General features: G+C 51.0%; 1 long non-coding RNA gene across 1 annotated transcript in view; it reads left to right on the forward strand.

The window, feature by feature from the left end:
• The window catches only part of LOC131753264 (uncharacterized), a 62,049-nt gene extending 57,402 nt beyond the window's left edge, over nt 1-4,647 (forward strand). The window contains exon 3 of the long non-coding RNA XR_010839914.1: nt 1,618-4,647. This is a non-coding gene — a long non-coding RNA (uncharacterized lncRNA). The remainder of the gene's footprint in view (nt 1-1,617) is intronic.
• The last annotated feature ends 5,353 nt before the right edge of the window (nt 4,648-10,000 follow it).

Here is a 10,000-nt window from a genome sequence, read left to right on the forward strand (position 1 = left end):
AAAATCTCCCCCAGACCTTTGACCTTTATTAGAAACCATACTATTAGGCCTGTGCCTTACTCAAAAAAAATGTACTTTCGTTTTCTTCCCATGAAACATTGTGGTTGTACAGAAAAACTTGGCTGAGGCATCAGGTTTATGTCCAGCTTAAGATAAATGTGCCCAAGACGATACATTCAGCATGATCCACGGTTTCCTTTTCTTGTGAAATTTCGGTGACCAGACCTTCCCAATTAAGCAGAGCAACTGAGCCAAACCAAAATCCCTTTGGGGGTTTGGTGTTCTGCTTTCCTCGTGGTTGGGACCCGCCTGGGACACGACGGGAGAAACTCTTATAACCCCGCCGGTGCCCCCTAGATGAAAACTACTCAGTCCAAGTACAGTCCACGCCTTTGTCCACTGGAGGCCCATGGGGCCCTGCGACCTCGTCAGGGAAAGGAGAGAGTGCCTAGGAGGTCACCTTAAGCCCCTGAGAGAAAGGCCAGGACGAGAGGCCTATCATGCGTGAATGCAGAAATCCTGGCCAGTGGGGGCTGCCAGCAATGTTCTCCCCCAGTTTTACAGAGACCAGGACCCTTTCAGGAAGTGTGGACAAAGAATGTCACCTGCCATCTCAGTAAACAAAGGGTGTTCAGGCCATCAAGCCGTCAGCCATGGCAGCCCCCCCCCATGCCCCGCCCCGCCCCATGGTACGCCCTGAGGGGAACCCAGGATGGAGAAAAAGGAGATACTGGCCCTAGATAGCTCCATGCTTATCAAAGGAATGCTTTCAATGAGCCCAGACGCTTGCATCTTCCCATGCACAGAAAAGCACTAAAATCCTTACCTTAATGTGTCTACTTTTTTATGATTAGCAGTGATCTTTTGATGTTCAACTACATTTTTTTCCGCAGCTGAAACTCCTATATAACCGGATTCCTCCCTGACCTCTCTGGAACAGTCCCTCAGAGTGATCTGAGAGGCTGCCTTCCTGGGCTAGAGTTCTCAGTAAAGTCCCCAAACAAAACATAATTCTCAACTCTTAGGTTGTGCATTTTGTTTTGTTTTGTTTTTAGTTGACAGAAGAATCAAAAATTAGATTCACTGGGGTAGGAGGTAGTACTACACACATACTTTCTTGGGAGGCTGAGTGGAGGGAAAGAAGGAATTTAAACACGTTTTTGGTGGATACATTCCCAGAATTATTCTCCCAGATACGGAGCAATGATGAGGGGCGTTAGAGAGTTGGGAGTGGGGAAGAATTTGAGAGAAGCTGTTACCCACTTTTAAGGCGAAATAGAGTCACCATAGCACAAGATTTTTGAAAGCTCTGTACAAGATTGATTTTAATGGTACCATTTCACTACATCTTAATACTACATCTAAACTCTCTGCACCTTCCAAATTTCTGTCTAATCCATCCCCGAGCTATGAAATTGTTACAGATTTCCTTCCTGAGGGGTTAGGGAGTATCTTCCCATTGTAGAGATAAGTAAACCAAGGTTCTGTGGATTCTGTTGGTTTGTCCTCTGGAGAAGAGACCTCTATTCTCTTAGGTTTATACACTGAAATTTTTGTCAGCATTTGTCCTGGTTGGTGTATAACGTGATTTCCTTTTCTTTTCCTTCTTTCTCTTAGAAACGTGGGCCTGACACCATCCTTTACTGAGGACTGCTAGCAGATGAATATATTGAAAGGTGATGAGTACAGAGGAAGCTGACCGCCAGCCACTCGGTATGGTAAAAGGATGAGGACGTAAGATGCGGAAGGATTAGAACCGGGCAGGATTTTCTGATCTCTGAAGTTGCAGTTTTGCCACGCAGGGGCAAAGACGTGCCTTCCACAGCCCTTGGTGTAAACAGGGTATTAAGCGGGCTGTGACTCCATGTGCTGGGAGCAGATCAGAGCCCAGTCCAGGCCAAGGCTGCGTCCCCTGCCCCTGGTACGTGTGGACAAGTCCTGGCCCAGCAGCTGTGGCCGCTCTCAGGTGACAAGCAGGTTGCAGCCTAGGGCCTGGGCTCTGTCCCTCGGGCCTCCTTGTCTCTTTGCTTTACTGGGATCCTGGGAACGAGGTGTGGTGGCCAAGGAGAAACCACAGCCTCCAGATTCCTTTTTTCTGCAAACCGTTGTCCACTTTATTTAAAACCCAAGCAGGGCATGGGCAGGCCATCCAGCCCTGGTCTCACATTACACCACACACCGCTATGTGTCAGCAGCCCACCAAATTCCTAAAAAACCAGGTAACTGCAGAAAATCTGTCACGATTTAGCTCTCTTCATCTGCCCCACTGCGTGGCCCCTGTGCCCATATCCCTGGTACTAAGCCCTGCCTCCTGAATCCGTTCTTTGCCCCAACCTCGTATCCCAGGGCTGTGAGGGAAGGCGGGATGCTGGGGTCACGGCGCCCTCCAGGCAGGCCGGGGCTGCAAGGGAGTGGCCTGTGGGTGGCCCGCATCTGGTCCTGCGGGGGTGCCTCTTGTCTTCACTCTTGCAAAAAGGACCATCCTCTCTCAACTTGTGCAAACCACAAACCTCCCACTTCGTGTTTGCTGGACCCTTTCCTGCCTCTCAGCAATAGATCTCATAGGAGGTGGACAGCCTACGCAAGGAAAGCCTTTGAAAGTGGGAAAGCTCAGCAGGAGAATGGACCCTCCGACTGTCAGCAGTGCACACCGTCTGTCTGGAGGGCCCTAGAGTCCTTGCTGGAAGCATCCCTCAGAGAAGGGTCCCGGGGCTTGTTCCAAGGGACGTCTTCTCCCCGGATGTTATCGGTGTAAAATGAGCTGTAAATCTGGACACAGCTTTAGCGTAGTGAGCACACCGAAAGCGTGGGGGTGACATGGGGGACAGAGGAAAGAGTGCTGCTGATCTTGGACCCAATGAAGACATTCACAAATATTTATTAAGCACCTACTATACGCAAAGCCTTCTCTTGGGCACCATGGGAGGAGAAGGGAGATAAAGACCATCTCTGGTCACTGTAATATGCATGTTGCCATTGGCTGGACCTGGGGCTGTTACAGATTTCCGTCCTATGTTCAGCACTACCAGCGAAGTCAGCTGCACGGAGCTGAACTTGCCCTGAGAACAAAGCATCCAGTCTCTGCAAGCTTGGGCCCAGGGAAGAAGCAGACAGATCCCAGGAAAAGCAACACAGGAGGCAACGCTGGCAGTTTTACAGTTTCAAATACAGTCTGCAGCAGGCTACCCAGACAGCCACGGGCCCGGGGAGAATCCACCCGCGGGCTGAAAAATCTGCGCCCTATGGAAGGTAAAGCCGCGCCCAGAGTGAGACGGGTACTTTCTGGAAATCATCAGTAAGACCGCGCTCCTTTGGTTCTGGGGAAGGAAGTTTCTGGTGCTCTCTGGCACTGGGAGATGCCACAGCCCAAACGGAGTCCACAAGTGCCCACGTCCTGAAGTAAGGGCTCTAGCTTTCGGCCCACACCGCACACGAGGGGGTGAGGCAGGAGGGCGACACCCTTGTGACAGCCAGGAGCTCCTCGCTCTTGCGACAGATAAAGACCTTTGAGTGCTTTCGTTTATTCTGCTATGAGCAGCGCCGATCTCCCCCACAGGGTATGGGAGGGAGCGTTCTGGAACATATTCTTGCCTCCTAGGGGTGGGAAACTCTTCCAGGATGTGTCTGGTCTGCCATATGGCAGAGAAACCAAGCCCAGTGGGGCACTGGATGACTTGGAGTGGGTGGCCGTCCTGGGCAGACAGCCTGGGATAGGAATTCCAAGGGGTGGATCTAATCAGCTTGCTCCTTCCCTGCTCTGTACGAATTAGACAAGAAACCAAGGCACTGGTGGAAAGTCTAATAACAATACCGACCAGACAGCATCAAAGATGCCACAAGGCAGTGAGCAGATCCGGAGAGGGGCCGGGCAATGGGGCTGCGGGCTCGAGGGCAGGGGAGGGCTGCGGTGCGTTGGCGGTCAGTGGGGTTTCCGGGGTTCAGGGGCAGTTGACAGAGACGGGTTAGGCCCCCTGGCTAACCGTGGAAAGCCAGACTGACTTCTGAGGAAACCTTTAAAAGAAGCAGGAATCAGGAAAATGGTTCCAGCCAGAATGCCTAGGATTTTGGCCCAGGACAGGAGAAGCTCTGGCTGCTGGGAAGGCGCTGACTTGCTCTCACAGGACGGGCCCGTTTCCTCTGTGCAGCGTAAGTCCCTGAAGCTTGGCTGATGGACCACACCTTGGGCTCCCTCCATCACGGCTGGAGGAGAAACCAGGCCACAGAATGCCATGCTCAGACTTGGAGTGGAAACCAGATGATGAAGCCTGTAGCCTGTGGCAGGTGTGAGGGATGCTCCCAGGTACCAGCTGCAAGGTTGGGGGTTTGTGAAATGACTGTGTGCTTCTAAGCCCCGCCCAGCGGCCTCTCTTCAACCCCCTCCAACAAGCCTTCTCTGCCTGGTCCCATCTGTCAGCACACAGGCCAGTTCTAGTGCCTGGCAGGTGATCTGCCAGTGAGGCTGAGAAAATGGAAGCATTAGATGTTGGTGAGACTAGTTAGCGAAGGTGGCCAAAGCGATGTGCCGTGATATAGTCAGATAGGCTTCCAGAGAAATTCTCTGAAAAGGCTCTTTGGAGCCTGGGTAGAGAATAGCCATCTAGAGTGGATCTAGAGAATGAAACGCTTTATTGTGTTCCTCCTTGCCAAGCGGAATCCATCCTTGTGTTCATTTATGAATCCATTATTATGTTCGTGTAAGTAGTTCTTCTCAGCGTGCACCAAACTTTTTTTCAGTGTGCACTGAACTTTGTTGGCCTCGTGAACATTATAGTACATTTTATTGGCATCTGTAAGCATTGCAATAAATTAGACATTAAAAAAAATACACATCTCTGCAAATAATTACTGGAGTTTTGGCTAACAGAGAGGTATCCCCAAGAGAAGCATCAATTTCTTTTGTTGGAGAAAAGGCAAATATTTTTATGAAAACAGTGCTCACTCCACGTAGCGGTAGATGTGGGAGTATACACAAGAGATGATGCAAGTTCTTTTCCCACGCAGCTGAACTGAAAAACAAGACCAATATTTGAACAGCTTATATGTCAAGGAGACATGTGCAGACTCCACTTGTTAAAATAATAACGGTATCACGGTGCACTGATGTGGCGCTTTCATCTTCAAAGCAATTTATGAGCGTTCGTGAATTGACTCGGAACAAGAGATCAGAAATTGACGGGAGGTCCTGGGTATATGCTTTTAAGAAGAATGGGTGGGATAGAGATCAAAGAAACAGCCCTCCACCCCCCAGGCTTTGTTAAGTGTCCCTTGGAGCCTAAAAGGAAGCCTGTGATTCTGCCCTGGGGGGTGGTTTCTTCTGGACGTGGAAGCTGACCGTTCAAAGGCAGGAAGAAAGGCTGTACCCACATCCCATTTCCCTAGCCGCATGTGGTCATGGTCCTAGAACCAGGGTGGGCCAGGAGATACATTCCCCACCGGGGTCCCAAGGACCACCTCACACCCAAAAGAGGGAAGAAATTTCAGCTCCTGATAAGGCCTCTACCTCACTGCAATCTCCTTGGACCAGGATGGACCGTACAGCTTGAATCCGATGTCATCATAGTGATTCTGGGGGCAGGTAGGGGTGGGAAGGATAGATTGGGAGTTTGGGATTGACACGTACACACGGCTATATTTAAAACACATAACCAACAAGGACCTACTGTACAGCACAGGGAACTCTGTTCAGTATTCTGTAATAACCTAAATGGGAAAAGAATTTGAAAAAGAATAGCTACAGGTGTGTGTAGAACTGATTCACTTGGCTGTACACCTGAAACTAACCCAACATTGTTAATCAATATAAAATATTGATACTCCAATATAAAATAAAAACGAAAAAAAACAGCGATTCTATTTACTGAGAGCCTATCATGGGCTAGGCCCACGTCCCTCTTCGTTTGGATTGGCCATTGAATCCACACAACTACTTTTTGAGGCAGGCCCTCTGGTCGCCCCCAGTTTTCAGATGGAGACAGTGTGGCTAAGTAACTTCCCGAGGTCAGCAGCTATAGGCCGTGGAGTTGGGATCCACTTGCTGGCGGTCAGCCTCCAGGCCTCACACCAGCACCCCTGCACCACGATGCCTCCATATGACAGAGAAAGAAAACTCAGGATTTTAAGCTTCAATCTTCTGTACACAATAAGCTTGGCAGAACCTCAACTCCAGGTTTGTGTTCGATCGTTAGGCTGCCCAAGGTTATTTAAGAATGTTGATGCAGGGCTTCCCTGGTGGCGCAGTTGTTGAGAGTCCGCCTGCCGACGCAGGGGACGCGGGTTCGTGCCCCGGTCCGGGAGGATCCCACGTGCCGCGGAGCGGCTGGGCCCGTGAGCCGTGGCCGCTGCGCCTGCGCGTCCGGAGCCTGTGCTCCGCAACGGGAGAGGCCACGACAGTGAGAGGCCCGCGTACCGCAAAAAAAAAAAAAAAAAAAAAAAAAAGGAATGCAGAGGGCAACAACTCCTAAGGGGCCTTTGGTACCTCGCACACCAGGCGTGACAGGGAGTTGAGCAGCAGACTTTTGAGCTTAACTTACTGGGTCAGGAAACGATAAGAAGAAAGCTTGGAACTGGCCCTTGGTGAACCGTGTGCCTGCTTCCTGGTCCCGAGCAGGCTGCCTGCTGTGTTCGTCTCCAGAGCTGCCCTGCTGGTCCCTGGGCCTGGGCTTTCTGCTTGTCCTCTTCCGCTCTGCACAGAGCCCACCTCTCTTTGCCCACCTCTCTCTGGGCTGAACGGCTCTCAAGGTCCTAATCACCCTCACTTCCTTCTTTTCTGTTACCCTCACTTAACGATGGTGCCCGGGGCGCGGAGCTGATTCCATCGGGCACCCGTGCCTGGATTTGTTTCCATGTGTCTTTGATGGAGTGTTTCCGGAGTCCCCGCTCTGTGCTTCTGGTCTCAAGGAGCCAAGCATTCCACGCGTGAATGAGCACTAATTTCTCGGGGGGAAACGCGCCCTGCGGATGAAGACGCCAGGGAGCCAAGTGAGCCAAGAGCAGAGGTCCTGACCTCATCTGGGCGGCAGGAAAGGCTCTCTTGAGACGGTGTTTGAGGAGGATGCTGTGGAATCAACGGCGAGGAAAGGGGTGGGGGGGGAATTGCAGGAAGAGGCAAGGCCTGAGGTAGGTGGGAGCCAGGGAGCCAGGGGGACTTTACAAAGGTTAGTGTGGCTTGAAGCCAAGGAGGGAGAGGCAGTGAGAGAGCGAAGGGGGGCTGGGCCAGGCCCTGCAGCATTCTGGGTAGGGGTCATAGGGCAGACTTGGGTTTTAAGCCTAAAAGTCATCAAAGGGTTTTAAGTAGGAGTGTGATAGCATCTGATTTACATTTTTAGAAGATCACCCTGGCTTCTATGTAGAAATCAGTTGCACAAGGCGGGGGAAAGGGATGCCTGAGCAGGACTCCACCGTAGCCGTCCAGTGAGAGAGGGTGGGCTTGATGAGGGGTGTCAGACGAGAGCGAGGGGACTGGAGGGATGTTAGTTTCTACAGGCTCAAGAGAGGGGTTTTGCATATATTCTCGGTCAGTAATAAATGTTTTATAAATGTCAACCATCATCATGGCTGTTACTTGTCCACGTATTAGGTTTGGAAAAACATAAAGTAACATAACCTCATTAAGGGAAAGAGCATTCCAGATCAAGAGTTGGCAAACCACAGCCCATCTTGTGGGCCAAAGCTGGCCCACTGCCTGCTTTTGCAAATAAAGTTTTATTGGCACACAGCCATGCCCACTTCTCTCCCTATTGTTTATGGCTGCTTTCACCTGGCCAGTTGAGCTGTTGTAACAGAGACCACATGGCCTGCAAAGCTTAAACTACTTGCAGTTTTACAGAAAAGTTTACCAGTCCCTGTTCTAGATCTTTATGCTTCCTGTTGATGAAAGCTGGATTTCTTAATACTTTCTCTCTGGCTTTGCCAGTCCTGAGGGCTATGGGCTCCTCTCTCACTTCTGCCCTAGAGGGGAAGGCAATGCCAATCTTCCTGGGCAAAAGGAGGGCTGTAGATAAGTGCATACACTCGTTATAATTCTATGTCTTCTTGTTTTACAGAATAAGTAAATATGTAGAGTAGGAAGGCCACTGGCCCTGGTATTTTATTTTAGGTTGAGGTTATGGGTAAACATACTTAGAATATTTTGACCAGACCCTACAAAAGTCCAAGTTGCTGGTAGGCACTTTAACGGAGGGTCTGCCCCATGGCTGCTCTCAGAAGCTCCGGTTATCCAACAGGTGGGAAGCAGTAGCACACCTGTGTCTCACGAAGTGTTTTAACATCTTTGCCCCTAATAACAGGCAGGTTGAATAGCTCAGGTCTGAAAACATTTCTCAAAAATAAAATGGGAGGATGGGTAGCTACCAGAGAGTTTTAAATGTCCATGTTCCAGGAGGCTAAAACAAACAAAAACATATATACAAATGCATCCAATCACAGAGGTATTTTATTTGATTTTCCAAGAAGCAATGACCATCGACACCTACGGTCAGTGGGAAACTTTGAAGGGCAGAATCCTCGGCTTTATGTGACCAAAGAAGGAATTACAGTGGTGGCCTGGGGACAGCACAGGATTTAGAGGGGACAGGGCAGGCTTCACCACTCACTGGCTGCATGAATTGGGGCCATTAGAGAATTCCTCCAAAACCTCAGTTTCCCCACTTGTAAAATGAGGATAATGACAGCGCTAACCTCATAGGGCTGTTTCAACAAATATTTATTGAATACCTACAAGGTACTGGGGACTGTCGTTGTTTTGGAGACTACAGTGCGAATAAATCAGATGATGCCCATGCTCCTGGAGCTTCCGGGGTGAGAAGAGGCATCAGTAGTGCCCAGCAGGGACAGAGCGCTGTGTGAATGAAGCTGGTACAGCCATGAAGGATTACCCACCCCACCACATCATGACCCGTCGTCAGCTGGACCTCGGTAGTAACCCAAGCTTCCAGGCTCCTTGCCATCTGAGAATCGTACACAAACTCAAAGCCGGACTAGGGTGGAGGGAGAGGCAACCATCTCACGGGTAAACTTTAAGGCGACCCCAAAAGACTCCAATTAATGAGACATCATCAAAATAAAAATTAATGCAGGGGTCAGAGTCAAGATGGCGGACTAGGCGCGGAATTTGCGTCTCCTCACAACGAGGGCACCTACCAGCCACCGGTGGGGGACCACGGACACCTAAGGGGATGGGAAGAGACCCCCAGCAACCGGGTAGGACGTGGGGCATGGGGGGAGTGAAGGGGGACGAAAAGTGGAGGCGGGACGGGACTGGCGCCCCTGAGGGGCGGCTGGGGGAGGGGAGGAGTTGCCACACCCAGCGGGACCCACCCACGGTTAGGGGTCCAGTGGGGATGTGGGAGACCCTGGGGGAGGGGCATGAAGGAAAGGAAAGGGAAAGGGGCCAGTGCTTTCCCTGTCCACTTAGGCACTTGGGCCCCCGGGCCTAATCTTCTGCCCTTGGAGCCTCCCTCCCGCTATGCAGAGCCCAAGCCCCGCCCCTACACCCCACCCAGGGCCCCACCTCTACACCCCACCCAGGGCCCCACCTCTACACTCGGAGACCCCCTCTGAGAGCCCCCTCATCGCGCTGGCCCTAAACCCCACCCACACCCTCGCACTCAGGGACCCCCCTCCGAACTCCGGAACTCCACCCTCCAGAGACCTTCCTTTCCACGGGCTGCAGCTCCCCTTCCACGCAGGTCCTAAGCAGAGGCCCCGCCCCACGCTCAAACGTCACCCCCAACCGGCCTAGGTCCCACCCCACCCTAAACCCCACCCCTGCTGAAGTTCCACCCTGCCTAAACTCCACCCCCATAGCCAAGGTTTTTTTCTTTTTTCCTCTTTTAGATTGGGATTCTGTTTTACCTTGCTGATTCATTGTTGTTAGTTCTTTTATATTTTTATTTTTCCTAATATATCTTTTATTTTTCTAATTTGATTTTATTCTTTATACTTTGATAGTGATCTCTCCTTTTCTCTTGTTGCCCTCTGCCCCCCCACCCTTTTATTTTCT

Source organism: Kogia breviceps, chromosome 3 (genome assembly GCF_026419965.1).
Source record: "Kogia breviceps isolate mKogBre1 chromosome 3, mKogBre1 haplotype 1, whole genome shotgun sequence".
Classification (NCBI taxonomy): Eukaryota; Metazoa; Chordata; class Mammalia; order Artiodactyla; family Physeteridae; genus Kogia; species Kogia breviceps.